The sequence below is a fragment of the Pavona decussata genome, unplaced genomic scaffold (genome assembly GCF_977016875.1).
Source record: "Pavona decussata unplaced genomic scaffold, jaPavDecu1.1 SCAFFOLD_223, whole genome shotgun sequence".
NCBI classification, from domain to species: domain Eukaryota; kingdom Metazoa; phylum Cnidaria; class Anthozoa; order Scleractinia; family Agariciidae; genus Pavona; species Pavona decussata.
This window is the reverse complement of record NW_028145628.1, coordinates 180893-199285: the sequence shown is the minus strand read 5'-3', so window position 1 is coordinate 199285 and position 18393 is coordinate 180893. Positions and strand designations below refer to the sequence as shown.

The window sequence follows — 18393 nt, the reverse complement described above, 5'->3', positions numbered from 1 at the left end:
TTCCCTCCACTCGGCAACCCACGTTTATATGAAATTCGTTTTGCTGCATGCATGCAGACAATTTGTGTCCCATTGCATGGTTTGCGATTTTTTTTCCCTTATAACAGAAATAATAATAATAATAATAATAATAATAATAATAATAATAATAATAATAATAATAATAATAATAATAATAATAATAATAATAATAATAATAATTTTCGCAATTGTTCTCCCTCCACTACTTGTCAGAGGAACCAGATTTCTCCGCGTACCATCTGTCAAGTAACTTTTGCGCCAGACTGTGGTTTTCAACCTTTTCTTTTGTACTAGCTGTGTGACAGAAAGCGCCCCGAATGGGTCCCTCTTGATCTGTTAATAGATAATTGATAGCAGAGCACAAATTTGCTGCCACACGTTTTTCTCTCTAAATCAAGGTTTTACAGATATTTTCACGAATTCTGTGGTGTTGTTCTTTAATTTTCAACTAGTTTTGATAATAAGACCGATTTTATCAGTTATAAGAATTACCATGTTACAAGAAAACTTAGTGTGTCCAAAATGAATTTCACCAGCTAAAACTATTTGTAACACTTGCTCGTGCCATATCACAGATATCTCAGTTGAAAACCTTAAACATTGAGAAACTACCAAGGAAACTCCTCGCGCCACAAATATAGCTGATTAATGTTTTGAAACATATATTATAGAAAGCGAACCTTTATGCGATCAAAACAGTTCATAAGTTGAACTTCCTGAGCAAAGTATTCTTTTCGTGGAGTTAAACGTCGTTAGCCAGCAAAAGAAATCCGAAATTTGCGCAGAAATTATCGCAAATTTATTCAGAAAACGCGAGTGTAATTTTTAAATCCCGTAAGAAACTTGGGCTGAGCATCTGGCGAAATGGTATGACCAATGGAACAGAAAATTCCCGGAATTTCCAAATTTCCGGGAAAAAGGACAACAGGTTGTCGATACTGTATATTTGATTCTGTACCGGAAATTTAGGTTGAATAGATCGCGCTCTTTAAATTTGGGAAACACGTCCGGCGGTAATTTTGATTTGTCGATGGAAACAATGGTCCCTTGACGGTCTTCGCAAAAAAGGACACGAGGAGACCCCGCGAACAAATCTGTCAGTGCCTGTGGACAACTGGCCGCTGTTTTCCCCGTGCCAGGGAGCTTTTGTTACCCAGCGTGCTGTTCGAACGTTCAATGTGTCCATGGCGTTCTGGCTGCGGGTCTTTCGAAATTTCAGAAGCGAGCCGACTTGAAAGAAAATCTTTCTAGCAAACGTGATACGGCTTCAATCGAGTCGGAAATGCGCTGGAAGGATAGGTATTCATCTCTACTTTGATTCTATGAAGGAATTGGGACACCAGAGATGATTTCAACGGATCTATTCCGTTTCGTGTTCCGGACATGGCTGAAATACTGTTTGGCCTTTCGTTACACTTAACAGTAGAAACCCGAATGACGCTAACTCGCTGAAATCGCTCCAAATCGGCTTGAAAAGCTGGTAAATGACAAAGAATACAAGAAGAAACAGGGTAAGTTGACTTTATTGACAAAACACTGTTATTTTCTACCATTTTACACAAATCCGTTGTATTCCCATACGAATCCTTATAATTCAACGGTCTGATAGTGAGCTTGGGCTGCCTGTGTTCCGGGGTGAATTCAAATGGAACGGTTCATCCCGGTGGAGTGTTTTCGGAAAAAAGGTAATACCTTTCGAGGTATTCCCTTTTTCTCGCTTTTACCGGAATTCCCGGAAATTTCTGTACCATTTGTTCAAATTACCAGTGACAGGCTCTTCACGGTCATACTTCCGAGAAAGAATGCTCAAGATCTGAAAGATGGCGGCAGATTTCCAAAACGTTTATCAATGCAATGTGTGTCTAATGTGTGTCTAAATGTAACGTTAAATCTATCAGCAACAAGTCGTACGCTCTCCTAATTGGCCACACACCAAAGGTAAATTAAACTTTGCTTCCTTGGGTCAATACATGTCTTCCGAGTGGGTTTTCAGCAGGTATATTTCTCGTAGCCGTGACCTCCCTCACCACAATTTCACATGCTGCCCTCTGACTACGAAAATGAGCTATAAATTCATCCAGAAAATACGTTGCTATCGTTTGCTCAAAATATCCAAGGATTCAATTTAAATTTTTACTTGCAAATATGGATGCTGCAGAAGACAAAACGATGAAATCGTCGTCTTCTTCACCAAAAAAATTATTTTCCAAGTCGTCCGCTAAAACGTCTAACATGACGGGAAGTTCAGCCGCCATGTTTCTTGTTGATACGTACCCACTGGCATCCGAAGCTTCCCATCAAATGATACGGCTCAATCCGCTCCGTTTCCTTAGTGCAAAAAGTGCAGTTCCATTTGTTCAGAAAAAACTACCGAAAATTCCATTCAAATGGTAAGCGCTCTTGGTCATTTCACATTGTTGTTTTGCAGAGGACGACAAAGAAATGTACCAAAATGTAAAACGCACGTGCAGAGCGATTGTTTTTGCTCATTAAACCTTTTGTGTTGTGGAGTTGTCGTCGCCGTCGCCGTGGTGTTTTCGGTCTACGCAGGTTCGACGTTTGCTACCACACTGGAATTAAGTCGACTCTTTGTCGAACCTATTCTTAATAAATTCGACGCGACTTAGATTCGACGTTTGCCCTAGGCATTAATCATTTGAAAAGTTCAAACGAGTTTTTGTTCTCTTGCACACATGGAAATTATGCGTCAGTCATTCATAGCTTTTGAACTATTGAACGGAAGAAAACCTTGCTTTAAAACCTTATTTAATAAACTCTTTAAAAACATTCTTCCGAATGGAGTTACACTTTTAGTTTTTCTGATAAGGCCTAGTTTATACGTCGCGCTACAGTCGAATTTAATTCAGACTAATTTAATTCGTCGTTCCGTCGACGTAAATCGTGGCGTGGTTTTATGCGTCGAAATCAATGGAGTCGAATTTAATTCTCTTCCCAAATGCAGCGTCTCTGTTCGCCACTGGTCGCTGCGGGCACGTTAAAATAGTTTAGAAAATGTGTGCATTTCATTCGACGCGATACTAGTGCAACGTTTTTACGTCGCGCTAAAATCGAATTTAATTCAGACGAATTTAATTCCATTAAATTCGTCGTTCCGTCGACATAAATCGTGGCGTGGTTTTATGCGTCGAAACCAATACGGACGAATATAATTCTCGCATGCGGAATACTTGAAAAGTTCGAAACGGGTCGCTGCGGGCTCGCCAAAATAGTTTGAAATACATTAAGGAAATGTATGCATTTCATTCGACGCGACGCTAGTGCGACGTTTAAACTGAAGACGCGTTAGCGATATTTTAATCGTCTTACCAAGACGGATAAAACGTCTAGGACGAATTTAATTTACCAGACGAATTAAATTCGTTTTAGACGTCGCGCTATCGTCGAGTTTAATTGCTTGTGGGACCTTGAATTAAATCCGTCTGAATTAAATTCGACAGTAGCGCGACGTATAAACTAGACCTATTAAATGGCCTCTCTGTTGATGCGCGCAAGGTGATACTTAAAATGCAAAATGTTCAAAAATCAATAACTCTGCTTTGAATCATCGTAAAATTCTTGTTCTTACACCAAATAAAGCTAATGTAATTTACTACTGATAAAATGCAATTAGATATTATAATGTGCATTGAAGTTTTTTTTATTGATAAAATACGCATAAAATTCCGTATCCGATTTTGTTTAGAGGTTCGTGGTTCATGCTGCGCAATTTTATTGTTCACTGATACAAATTTGAAAGTCTCTAAGTTCCATCGTTTTAATGCTAGGGATGTACTTTCATTGAACTTGAAATCCTTATATATTCTAGTTTCAATGTTATATAAAATAATGTTGATAAGAGGTTCATTTTTATATCAAAAATGGAAGCGAGTTTTTATCATGTTGCGCGCATATGAAATGAAGCCGGAAACGGTCATCAACGTGTAACCAAAATTTTGGAAATTCGTATCTTTCGAAATATTCAATGGATTAGCAAAAGAAAACCATACTCTAAAACCTTAGTTATTATAATATTTGAAAACATAACACCGAAAGTAGCTACACTTTTATTTTTACTTACATTTGATTTCCAGTGCGGGTACCTCTCTCTATGTCAATGCGGTAACGCGCAACGTGATACTCAGTTGAGTTGGGAAATGTTCAAAAATCTATGGCTATGGTTTTCTTCAATGGAAAATTCTCGTTCTTGCACCAAAATAAAACTATTGAAATGTACTATGACTGAATGCAACGAGACATTATCATGAGCGTTTGTTTTTTTATTGAATAATATTCGCGTAAAATTTCGCATCCGGTTTTGCTCACGCTGCGCAGTTGTACTGTTTACTGATTTCACCTTGAAACTGTGCAACTCTTATGTTCTTAATGCTGCAAATATAGTTTCATTGAATTTGAAAACCTTATATATTGTATTCTATAAAAGACTGTTCATAAGAACTTCATTCTCAATTGAAAAATGGAGGCAAGTTTTTATCATGTGGAACGCGTTCGAAATTATGCGTCACTCATTAACGTGTAACCCGGCAAAAGTTTGAAAAATCATCTCTCTCGACATATTTAACAAATAAATAAAATAAAGCCATGCCTTTAAACCTCATTTATTACACCGTCGAACCTGATAAAGCGTAGGAAATTGCGGTTAGGGATCGGATACTACACAAGTTGGTTTATAAACCAAAATACGCTCACCATTTGAAGACTTGCAACTGTTACTGACTGACAAACAAAAACAAAAACTCACCCGATAGCTTTCATGTCGGCCACTAGTGCCTCCCTATGATCCTGTATCGGCGCTTGCTTGTCGGTTTCTCCTTTTTTTTCGCTTTTGTTAAACGTTTTTTTTTCCTTGGTTATACCGAAAACGTGCTCGCAGATGCTAACTGGGAAAAACGTGACTGACAAAATATAACTTTCTCGCGAAGCGCCATTTTGCTTCCTGTGAACGTCAAGTGGGGTATAGGGCGAAAGGAAAAATCGGCAAGCCTGGCTCGATTTTTGTCTTCGCCCTATACCCAAGTTGGGAACCTGTTCATAGGCTAGAGTTCTACTGTATTATTGGCTGGCGGCTCACAGAATTCTCCGAGAAGGCGTGACATACTTCTAAATCTTTAGAACGCGACCAAAAGTTAACTGAACAACGAGGAACAAATACTTCCATCCTGGCGACCTCGCCGAGAACACAAAACGTTTACAAATTCTTTTTTACTGGAACTTGACAGATTTATTAAGATAAAACAAGAGAGGATGAAGGTACCTTCATCCTCTCTTGGATAAAAACAAATAGGAATACGGTGAAATGCCCACACACTTTGAGAGATTGATGTTTTGTGATATAACACTGTGCAGCTACATTTCATCAGAGATCACGTTTGATACCCCATTTATTGGACGGAATGGCGTTCTGCCATTTTACTGTTTACCGGCCTCCTTCGCCTTAGCAGAGGACTAACCAAAATAGCTTATAATTTTATCGAAATTCTGCTTTTTATAGCCTTTTTATCGATATATAGATTGTGGTGGTTTCCTAAAAAACAGCACGCGTACGAATATTTGTCGGGAAGGCACCCACGAAGGTTTGGTGTCAGACCTTAAGCACTTTGTTTGCCACGTGAAGTTAAAACTGGCTTTTTTAGAATCCTCAATCAAGTCGCTTGTCAAGTTTGTTTAATATTCCACCGAATTGAAATCCAGAGCCAGCACAGTGATGTCCAATACTCACCACTTTGTAAGAGCCGTGAATTGTTTGTGGATCAGACTGAGATAAATGTTAAAAGAAGAAGTCTTTCTCTACATAGCAATATGGCAGCCATACATATTTTAAAAACCCTGATGAAGTAACGTCTTCCTTTATAACTTGTGTATGCCCATGAATATCAAGGAGAACGTAAACGGAGGAGCAACTGAACAAACCCGAAAAGACTCTGAAACGTAAACGAACGCGCAAGTGAGCAAACGAATTGTCGAATGACAGAGTTAACGATCAAACTGTCCACCGAGCGCTCACCGGGGATAAAGAACGAACGAAAAACCGAGTGAACGAACTCGCGAAACCAGATGAACAGCTGAACGACCGAGGAGAAAGCTCTTTTGTTTGCAGCCATGAGCGGTTAAAAGGATCGATTTTTTTTAATATTTCAATTTAAACTAAAAACATATATCCTTTCAGAATGAGTGAGAAGCGAGGTGGAGTTCGTTCTTATTACTTAAATATTACTTAAATAAGATCAGTTCTAAACAAAATAAATGCATTCGTAGTATTTTTTTTGCAAGCAAACAAGAACCCTCTTCCCCATATTACCAAATCCTTGAAATTTTAAAATTTGAAAATGTTGTTAGATTCAAAATCTGCTCACTGGTATTTAAATTATATAACAATCCATCAACTGTTCCAGCAATCTTCCATAAATTTTTAATACCCACAACAACTGTTCACTCCTATAATACCAGAAATGCCGCCAAACTTAATTTCCACCGACCACAAGTTAGAACTAACGTAGGCAAATTTACTTTTAAGTACTCTGCTTCTGTCATGTGGGAAACTGTCCCCATGGCATTGAAAAAAACAAAAACATTTAACAGGTTTAAGAAACTTTATAAGGCCCACCTGATGTCTTGTCAATCAAATAATATATGTTCTGTTTAATGATCAAATATAATAGTATGTAACTATCTAATAATAATACTACTACTACTAATAATAATAATAGAGTTAAAAATATTATTAATAATAATAATTGTCTGCTTATTTTTTGATGTTTGTTGTTGTCGCTGCTGTTGCTGCTGATGATGTGTTGTCCTTTTCCTTTCCTTTTGTTTGTTGTTGTTGTTGGTTGTTTGTATGTTGCTTGCTTTTTGTGTGTGCTTTTTTTGTTTTTGTTTTTTATTTATTCTTATTTATTTTTCGCTTTGTTCTTCTTTTATTAAGCTTGTCCTGTTTAGATCTCTTGCTCGGTTCAGTATATCTTTAACATACCTTAATTTACACAAATATAATTCTCTCCTGTACATTAATCCTAGGCTCTATAAACATCCCCTACATCTTCTAATATTCAATAAAGCTCAGTGTCATTTCCTTGTTTACTTTAAAGTAGGTGGTGGTCAACTAGAAAGCCTATGCTACTTTGACCACCACACACATTTTATAATTTGTACTGTATATATTTTTATCTTGTAATTATCTGTTGTAATACTTTACTTTTTATGTTAATGTTGTGTAAATTGTGTGAAATAAAATGAACCATGAACCATGAACTTCGTTCTTGTTGCCTAAATAATGATAATCTTATGCATGTGTTTTAGTGAGCTCAGCGAACGGAAAAATAAGAAACAGTATAGATTGACAAAAGCAAAATCAGATTCGTCTGCTCAGGAGGTCCTTCTTTCTCGTCATGCGCACAGTGAATAGACCAGGTAGAGAGTTCCAGAAACGTTAAACAGCGAAAAACACACGAAGGAAGAAATGTAAACGTAATGGTGAGGGGGAAAACTATAGATAACTTCAGGGGGAATCTCTCTGACCACAAGTTTCAAACTGCGGCACCACAGCTGGCCATACGTGTCTGAGATGACAGTTGTCATTCTATTCAGTTTAATTAAGTTGATTATCAAACTAATGTTTTCTTGTACCTGAATAGTCCTGTTTCTGCAGAAGAAGAGTTCCTACTTGCCATTAAGTACCGTACTTCGTAGGTTAAATAAATTGGAAATACAAATTCAGTTGTTGGAACTGACGGAACTAAATGATAGTTTACCTTTGTAATTTTGAAGTTATAAAGCCTTTGGGATCTAATTTGATATATAGAATTAAGTTTTTTGATCTAATCTGGCCCGCGTCATTTACTTGAAAAGGACATTTAATTCAAAAGGCAGCATAATAATCTAATACCTAGATTTTGTCAAACGTGATATTGATTGGTTGGCTTCAGGCGATGCTCTGTACCGGATGAACAAGGCTCTCAAGCTTCCCACGCGTAGATCAGTGATTCCCGAGATTATTGACGGATGCCGAGGACGACGAAGATTGATTGGTAGCGCGCTCAATTAACTTCTGATACGGTGAGCGAGAAAAGAATACCGCAATTAGGGGTTTAGTTTTCCTTCTTCATATCTTTGTTTACACCAGGCCTTGTTATTGTTAAACATAGTGAAATGTATGCTTAAATTTTTTTTAAATATATTTTTTTGGCCATCCCAATAAAATGTTTCGTTTCCCATTGCCTCGTCTCTTGTGATGGTGGGTCGTCGGTCGGGTAGCCTGCGAACAGCAGACGTATTTCCGATCGTCGCTTCTTGAAAACTTGTAGGGTTCTGGGTTCCAGAGAAAGCCGGGCTGCCAAATAAGAAAGCCTGGTTACAAAGTCAACTCGAAAAACGTGATCTTTTCGTACGTTATTCGTAGTATCGATGTTATATGGTAATGCATTTATATACCGCATTTTCTATTCATATATTTTCAAATGCTTTTTACACCAGCATATGTCCTTTAGCGACCTCATCCTACCCACCCAACACATGAAATCATGAAACAGCACAAACACCAGACCAGCACACCGGGAACTCCATGCCCTACTCTTTGCGATTAGTGTCTGAGTTCGTCCCACAGGGTTAATCATAAACATTGAAGTGTTGTGAGACAGGGCCTACGGTTTATCGTCCTTATCCGAGAAGTCTAGAAAGTCTAACCATTTGCAGATGTCATTAAAGACAAGCACATCACATCATACCAATTGTTGTTAACAAGATCGTGTGCTTGTAAATTAAAGTATTTGTTTCTTTGACAAGTGAATCTGAAATTTTGTTTTTGTTTAATTTCGAAAAAAAAAATGGGTCGGTCGATGGGAAACGAAACATTTTATTGGGATGGCCTTTGTTAGAAAAAAAAAAATAGTGATGAAAGGAACTCAGTAAAGATACTTGTACAACGATTAGAAAGTGGTTTATATTTATTTTACAAATTTCAAATTTTACTTACTTTTTTCAATGTGATAACGACTAACCAACATTACCGCGATTCTATATTTTATATTTCATTATCAAAAGTAATGTCAAGAGGCTGAAAAAACTATGAAAAGTTAACCGGCTATGAGGCTTTCTTCCAGTAATTGTGCAATTTTCTTCTACAGTCATATTCAATATCTATATGGACAGAAGGCTAACAAAACAGACCGAAGAGAAAGAGGAAGATCTCAGGCCAGACAAGGTCCGGCAACAGATATGTTGGCACATTGGTCCGGACATATGGTATCTACAACTTTTTTGTGGATCAGATCAAAGGAGAAAGAAGAAATCTTTCTTTACGGCATGACAGTATTAACTAACTCTGAAAACCTGGTGAATAAACTTTTGTCACATGTATAAACACGCAAACAAACATGCAAGCGGAAGAACGAGCGAACGAACAACTGGATGTGCAAACGGTTAGTTGATTGCCGAGTTAACGAACAAACGGTCCACAAAGTGCTCACCGGTGAAAACAAACGAACGAAAAACCGAGTGAACGAACTTGCGAAACCATGCAGATGAAAAGCTAACCAATTCAAGCGAGTAGACAGATCTATTTTTTTTACGGAAATAAGTGTTTAAAAGTATCGATTTTCTGATATTTTAATGCAAACTTAATTAAAAGCACGTTTCCTTTCGGAATGATCGAGAGTCATGCCATAGAGAAAGACTTTTTTTTTCTCCATTGATCTGATGTTTATAAAATTTTGGTGAGCTCCCTAAAGTACGTGCATAAGATTATCATTATATTATCATTAGATTATCATTATTATCATTGCTTATTAAGCAATAAGAACTAAAGCCAACTCGTTTCTCACTCATTCCGAAAGGATCTGTGTTTTTTGTTTACATTAAAATATCAGAAAATCGATCCTTTTAATCGCTCATGGCTGCAAACAAAAGAGCTTTCTACTCGGTCGTTCAGCTGTTCATCTGGTTTCGCGAGTTCGTTCACTCGGTTTTTTGTTCGTTCCTTTTCGCCGACGAGCGCTCGGTGGATCGTTTGATCGTCAACTGACTCGATGATTCGGCTATCCGTTTGCTCATCCAGTTGTTCAGTCTGCTCAAATCCGGCTTCAGTAAAACTCTAAATGTCTATAATGAGATTGAATTACAGCAGTCCTGCGACTCGTATACAAGTCGAACAAGTTGAGAAGACCTACTTAGCCGCTAAAAAACCCTATAAATTCCCATCCTGAACTAAAGAACTACTTCATTTAAATACACTGGAAAGTATTACGTATAAAACTAGCACCAATCGAACCATGCAAGTGTAACCCTTCTGGTAAAACTCATAAGCGGCCATACAACTCGTACGCGTTGTACGATTGATTTCACGACTTGAACGAGTAGTGAGTATTCGACGACCCTCAGATGATTGCGTGACACTCTGACTTGCGACAACTGGAAGTGTATAAAGTTCACTGCCAACCTCGTGCCCAGGGTCTTCGCGATATTCAAAATGGCGGTACAGAGTAGCCGTTGAACACTCAGAAAAAAAAAAAAAGAAAAGAAAAAAACTCCACGAATCGGGGAGCACAGACAACTGTTGCCTTGCGGACACCTCGATAATACGGACAGGAACTAGAGCCCCGGCAAAAATAAATTACAGACGCTTGACTGAAATAAATTCCCGCTATTACGGACTACAGTAACTCGCGGTCCCAAGGGGGTCCGCAATGAAGGCAGTTGAACGTATTTTGTCACGTGACACACTCGATTGGGCCTTCGCTACTCTTCGCAACACTTTTTTTCGATAAAAAGATAATGAAACAGCGATGTTTGATCCTGTAAAAAATATAACAGAGCCTGGCAAAATTCAGATGTGTCGTCTCAAAGTAATCCATGGTTCGTGGAGTATTATTAAGGCGTGTTCCCAAGGGTCTTCCCTGTACCGCTATTTTGAAGATCGCCAAAAACCTGGGGACGAGGTTGTTTCACTGCATACTCAAATATTTCAGTCAGATTACCGTGATTGCACTCGAGACTGGACTGAATTGAAATGCTCCTTTCGATGCAATCCCGGGAAGAAATGCGGCTTATCTGGTCGTTTATTAAGACCAGACGGCCGTTGTACCATTTCATTATGGTGAAGAGGAAAATTTTTTGCAACTACTATTCCCCCTCGTCACAAAGATGAGCTTGGTTTTGCATGGCGTACAAGCAAATGAAAGTAAGTGGAAACTAATAGGAGAGGCGGACAAAACATTGATATGTTATATGAGACCTGCCAAGGTTAGAACAGACATGTAACTTCCTGTTTATAAAAATCATTATTATTATTGTTGCTCTTGCAATCTCCTAAACAAACTCTATGGCTGTGTTTGTATGAAATGCGGGAAAATCATACAAAGGCTTTTAGCGGCTCAAAGTTGTAGGTAGTGTTAACATTGAGTTTTTTCCTGAAAGAAAACAATAAACGGGCCGAGTGAATAATATTGTAAGTAAAAGAAAATATCTCACAATGATAAAACTCCGCAGGAAGCAAAATTTTTCAATCGTTATCACTTGGTGACCTCTTCCTATACAATCTTCTGGTCAAAGAGCATTGTAGGCAATATAATCTCTAGTTGTGGATTAATCTAAAACCGTCCGATTTCTCAAAATCAGGTTTTGATTTTTTTGCGTGATGAGTTTTGAAGTTGGTGTTGTTGTTGTTTTAGGGGGATAGGGTAGGGTGCGATGCTGTGAGTGGTGGGAGGGGCTCCAAATATGGCAAACAAGAGCAGAACTTAACAGCCACGGCATCAAAAATTTATAATCATACATCGGATTTGCATCTTTGGAGACCATTACCCCGCCACTTCGCTGAGTGCATACAAAATAAATAAAAACAGTTCACTGAGCACTTATCTTTCTTTTAATTCCACAGCATGACTCGCGACTCTTTTTAAACTACCACATATGCCAAATAAAGTGTTCCTGCATAAATATTGATAAAAATAAATAAGATCTGAAATAAATTGTAAGGTGTGCACGTTATAGCGGATCCTCAACCGGAACTATTTCTTCGGCGTCCAAATTCGGGTCTTGTCTTACTGCTGGCAATGAAAACGCCTCAACAGTAGAAGGCGGAACTTCAAGCCGAATCGGATGTCGTCGTATGACAGCCATTTCTATTTTCGGTGGACGATTTTCTGGCTCTCTTAAACGTAACATCTCGAGGAAAGCGTGGCGGAAGTTCTTCAAACGCCAACAGTAAATCAGCGGACTGGAAAGAGAACCTAACATAGCAAGAGTATCTGTCCAACCCCATACAATGGCCATAACGTGCGGTTCTATGGTGTCATGAGAAGAAGCTATCACAGCAGCCCATATTATTGAGGGTAAATAAGTCAAAAGTATTACACTCAGGATGATTGTAACGGTGTTGGTTGCCTTGTTGTCTTTTTTTACTTTTCTGGCTTCTTCTTGTGTTAGTTGTTCGTTTTGTAAGCGTTTTTTCTGACGCCTTGACTCTGAATAAATATAACCATACGTGTAAGCTATAGCTACAATTCCAAGCGTCCCGAAACTACTTAGTATTGCGCCTTGTATTTCAAAATAAATGTCCATTTGTTGTTTACTGCCTATTGCGAACAAAATAAGATCTGAGATTCTCAAACAAAAGGTAAAGGCCCAAGCCAAAATCGCACCAATTGTTACCCTCTGTCTTGTTACGATGTTTTGATATCTCAAGGGCTTTTTAACAGCGATAAAGCGATTGATACTTATTAAAACGAGGTGACTAAACGAACTAAGAGCAGACGCAGACAAGAGTTGTATGTAAACTGTCTCCAAGATACAAAACGGGCCATCACTAAGGATTCTCTTCAAATGAACCGCGACTGCTATGGGTTGCACTATGAGTCCAGTGAAAAGATTTGTTCCTGCCATGCTAGCGAGAAGGATATTGGAAGGTGTTCGCAGTCGGTGTCTTGTAGCCACAGCTATTACAACCAAGACATTTAGCAGAATAGTCGGAAGAACAAGGATCGAGGTAGTACTTGTTAGAGCAACTAGATTTCGCCACGTACCATCTGTCAAGTAACCTTTGCGCCAGACAAATTCATAAAGAAAGGAGCATTCTTCTTCGTTGGGATCTGAAGTCCTGTTTAGGGTAGGAAACAATGCCATCTTATCTTGGAAAGTTTGCAAACTGACCAAACGTAAGAATGAACGACACAGGCAGATGTAACTGAGGCAGTTTGGAATTGAATGAAAAAGAATGATGTGGGGGGGCCTTTTATTGTCAGCAAAGAAAAGCGTTTTATTTCAATAGTGAATATTAATAGACAGGTTTAGCTATTAGGAGCTTATGTCTTGCGATGAGTTTTTTTATGATTTTAACAACAAATGCCCAAATGCCAGGAAGTTAAAAGACAAACCATAATTTTGTTAATTCTTTACTCATCACTGATATTGTTATAAACAAAACATGGCCATTAGTGGCTTTTGAACGACGTTTTCCGCTGGCTATTTAGGAAAGACACCGGAAGATTGACTAAACACGAAACAGCACTTATATTAAGTGAAAGTCGGGAAGCAAGCTTTTATCCTTCATAATACCACTAATGCACATTTTCTTTCTTTTCTTTTTTTTTTCAAAAAGAGCGGAAAACTTTCTTTACCGTTGAAACCAGAAGGAAATTTCTTTCTGGCTTTACCGGTAAAAAAAGTTTTTCGCCGTTTTTGTTGATTGAATATCGAGGCATTTTAATGACATGAGAAAGTATGAAATTAGAGCCTCAAAGAATCGACTGAATATTTCTTGATGTAGATTTGGGTGGAATACATGAACATATTCTTCAGCATAGATAAATATTTCGAACTTGATTATTTATTGATATGTTTTCCTTCCCGATGTGTTTTTTGAATAGCAATAAAAGACGCGGAAGGAAAACTGACAACTAAAGGCTTTTATTGCTTTGTTTTTCTTCTGGATAATGGTATGTTATAAGTACTAGGGTAAATTGATTCACTCATTGCAGAAAGATTAATTAGGTGTATTTTAATGCAGGAATTATTACAAGCTGATTAACTGATTAAATTTTTTATAAATAACCAACCAAATTAATTTAAGAAGTGTGTGAAATGTAAGACTCGTTCCCAGTCGCTCAGCTGAGAAGAATTTGCTGAGAACGCATTGCATCTAGGGAAGGCCGAAGAATAAGTAGGAACTGGGAACGAGTCTGGTCAAATACCCTTCAGCGCTTCGTGTTTTTAAATCACGATATTGTTAAATCGCGTCAACTTCTGGTTTAGCTTCTGTGGAAGTCACAACGAATTAGTTGTGACAAATTGCACTCAGCTCTTTGTCATTAAAAATATTTCCTGGTAGTTAGTCAGGCATGAATAACAATGTCATCTTCAGCCAGATCGAGTGCAATAGACTGAGTTGTAAAATGTGAAGTGACGTTACTTGCAGTCAACTCGAAAAAACATAATACTGATGGTTTGAACTAGCCTCAAGATAAATAATTCCCAACCTGAAAAGTTCACTTAGTAATCAAATAAAGCGTAAGGTTTAATAGATCAATAATCTTTCTTATAATTTAAGGATTTTAAAAGTAGTCAGCTAGTTAAGTTCGGCGTCTGAATCAAAAGGCGAGATTTTTGTGATTTGGACCGGCCTTAATTTGAGTTAAGTTCGGCTCATTAAAAGCTCGGCGTCTAAACTTGGCCCTAACAAAAGATTTATTACAGTTCAGTTCTGCGTTTGCGTTAAATGGGCTTCTATTTTGAAACGGTAGGTAACTCTTAATACCGGAAAGAAAATGCAATAAATTACTGTAAAAATTATAAGTTAGCTGATTTGGCAAATAAGGCTATTTACATAAAAAAGTGTATACTAATCAATTAAAACACGACTCTCGCTCTCCTACCATTGGTCACCCACTTTTATATGCATGCAGAATATTTGTGTCCCGTTGCATGGTTAGCGATTTTGTTTTACTTAATAATAATAATAATAATAATAATAATAATAATAATAATGATAATAAATAATAATAAATAATCATACGAATAATAATAATAATAATAATAATAATGATAATGATAATAAAAAATAATATTACGAATAATAAAAAAATAATTATGATAATAATAATAATAATAATAATAATAATAATAATGATAATAATATTAATAATAAATAATAATAACAATAATAAATAATATTAATAAAAATAATAATAATAATAATAATAATAATAATAACAATAATAATAATAATATTAATAATAATAATAATAATAATAAAAATAATAGTTATAATAATAATAATAATAATAATAATAATAATAATAATAATAATAATAATTTTGGCAATTGTTCTCTCTCCATTACTTGTCAGAGCAACCAGATTTCTCCGCGTACCATCTGTCAAGTAACTTTTGCGCCCATACTGTGGTTTTCAACCTTTTCTTTTGTACTAGCTGTGTTACAGAAAGCGCTCTCAATGGGTCCCTCTTGATCTGTTAATAAATAATTGATAGTAGAGCACAAATTTGCTGCCATTCGTTTTTCTCTCGAAATCAAGGTTTTACAGATATTTTCACGAATTCCGTTGTGTTGTTCTTTAATTTTTTACTATTTTTGATAAAAAGACCGATTTTATCAGTTATAAGATTTATCATGTTACAAGAAAACTTAGTGCGTCCAAAATGAATTTCACTAAATAGAACTATTTGCAACACTTGCTCGTGCCATATCACTGATATCTCAGTTGAAAACCTTAAACAGTGAGAAACGACCAAGGAAACTCTTTGCGTCAGAAATACAGTTGATTGCTATTTTGAAACATATATTATAGAAAGCGAACCTTTATGCGATCAAAACAGTTCATAAGTTGAACTTCCTGAGCAAAATATTCTTTTTGTGGAGTTAAACGTCGTTAGCCAGCAAAAGAAATCCGAAATTTGCGCGGCAAATAAGTGTTTGGGAGTTTTCTGGTAATTGTAAGGCCCCCGAGCCATCTCGTAGTCTCGATGAACACCGTGCCAATTAATTACACAACAATGACCCACTTTACACTGACCATATTTGCTAAATCAGGTGTTCTTGCATAAATACCTCTTACTAACCGAGTTCCAATTCATTACTGTAAGTCAAGGAAAGAGTTTTTTCCTGTTGAAATTGGGCGCGCGGAAAGGAAACTAGTTCAACTCAAGGGAAATTAATCCGGCCGTACATAGAAATACGGTCCAAAAAATTAACCAATCACACCGCTCGTATTAACTGAGAGCTATAAAAAATATTAGTAAAAATGAATAAAATATTGAAAAACATTACAGTGTACACGTTATAGCGGATTGTTTTCCTCGATTGGAACTATTTCTTCGGCGTCTAAATGACGGAATGAAAGCAAAACAGGGTCTTGTCTTACAGCCGGCAATGAAAACGCCTCAGCAGTAGAAGGGGGAACTTCAGGCCGATGTCGTCGTATGACAGCCATTTCTATCTTTGGTGGACGGTTTTCTGGCTCTCTTAAACGTAACATCTCGGGGAAAGCGTGACGGAGCTTCTTGAAACGCCAACAGTAAATCAGCGGATTGGAAAGAGAACCTAACATAACGAGAGTATCTGTCCAACCCAATACAATGGCCACAACGTGCGGTCCTATCGTGTTATGAGAAGAAGGCTTAGCTGTCACAGCAGTAAATATTATTGAGGGTAAATAAGTCAAAAGTAACACACCCAGAATGATTGTAACGATGTTAGTTGCTTTGTTGTCTTTTTTCACTTTTCTGGCTTCTTCTTGTGTTAGTTGTTCGTTTCTTAAGCGGTTTTTCTGACGCCTTGACTCTGAATGAATACAACCATACATGTAAGCTATAGCTACAATTCCAAGCGTTCCGAGACTACTCAGTATTGCGCCTTGTATTTCAAAATAAATGTCCATTTGTTGTTTACTGCCTATTGCGAACAAAATAAGATCTGAGATTGTGTAACAAAATGTAAAGGCCCAAGCCAAAATCGCACCAATTGTTACCCTCTGTCTTGTTACGATGTTTTGATATCTCAAGGGCTTTTTCACAGCGATGAAGCGATCGAAACTTATTAAAACGAGGTGACTAAACGAATTAAGAGCAGACCCAGACCAGAGTTGCATGTAAACTGTCTCCAAGGTACAAAACGGGCCATCACTAAAGATTCTCTTCAAATGAACCGCGACAGCTATGGGTTGCACTACGAGTCCAGAGAAAAGCCTGTTCCTGCCATGCTAGCGAGAAGGATATTGGAAGGTGTTCGCAGTCGGTGTCTTGTAGCCACAGCTATTACAACCAAGGCATTTAGCAGAATAGTCGGAAGAATAGCTACCGAACTGATACTTGATAGAGCAACTAGATTTCTCCGCGTACCATCTGTCAAGTAACCGGCTTTTGCGCCAGACAAATACATCAAGAAAGGGGCATTCTTTATCGTCGGAGTCTGAAGTCCAGTTTAGGTTAGGAAACAATGTCATCTTATCTTGCAAAGTTTGCAAACTGACCAAACGTAAGAATGAACGACGCAGCCAGATGTAACTGAGGCAGTTTGGAATTGAATCAAAAAATGATTTGGGGGGCCTCTTATTGTCAGCGAAGAAAAGCGTTTTATTTCGATAGTGAATATAGACATGTTCTTCTATTAGGCGCTTATGTCTTGCGATGAGCTTTGTATTATTTTAACAACAACTGCCCATCACTGATATTGTTATAAACAAAACATGGCCATTTGTGTCTTTCAATGACGTTTTCCGATGGCTATTTAGGAAAGACACCGAACGATTGACTAAACGCGAAACAGCACTTAGGCTCTGTTCAGACGCCGAACTTTTCATTAGCCGAACTTAATTTAAATTAAGGTCGGCCCAAATCACGAAAATCTCGCCTTTTGATTGAGACGCCGAACTCAATTAGCCGAACTTAGTTTACTTGAAGCAAAACCAATCGAAACGTTAGCGTTTTTTTTTTTTTTGATTTTTATTTTGTTTTATTTGAAATACGTTATAACAATTTATGCATTAGGTTCGGCTCATGAAAAGTTCGGCGTCTGAATCAAAGCCGTTCCAAACCCGAAATTCCCGGCTGAGCCGTTCCAAATTGAAACATCCGCTCTCAACTGATTGAGGTCTGATCCAGACGCCGCTCCACTCATATGCCGAACCTAATTGATGAAATAAGTCCGGCAAAAGAGCGGCGACTGAATCAGTTTGGTATGGCAGTTTTAATTTGGTGCGGCAAAGATCGCTAAGTTCGACGGGGGCTGCCGCATTTTGCGACACTGGAGCAGCAGCTGATTCAGACGCCGCTCCTCTCATGTGCCGAACCTGATGCATAAATTACCCATTGTTTGCTGGCGATTGTGATTGGCTCAAAGCTCTATTTT

General features: G+C 37.6%; 1 protein-coding gene across 2 annotated transcripts in view; it reads left to right on the top strand.

Moving 5' to 3' along the window:
• The first annotated feature begins 17131 nt into the window (after nucleotides 1-17131).
• LOC146458979 (mediator of RNA polymerase II transcription subunit 20-like) overlaps nucleotides 17132-18393 on the top strand; it is a 163822-nt gene continuing 162560 nt past the window's right edge. For both annotated transcript variants that reach the window (XM_085089888.1, XM_085089887.1), the window contains exon 1: nucleotides 17132-17150. The gene's annotated coding sequence lies outside the window, so the exon portion shown is untranslated. The remainder of the gene's footprint in view (nucleotides 17151-18393) is intronic.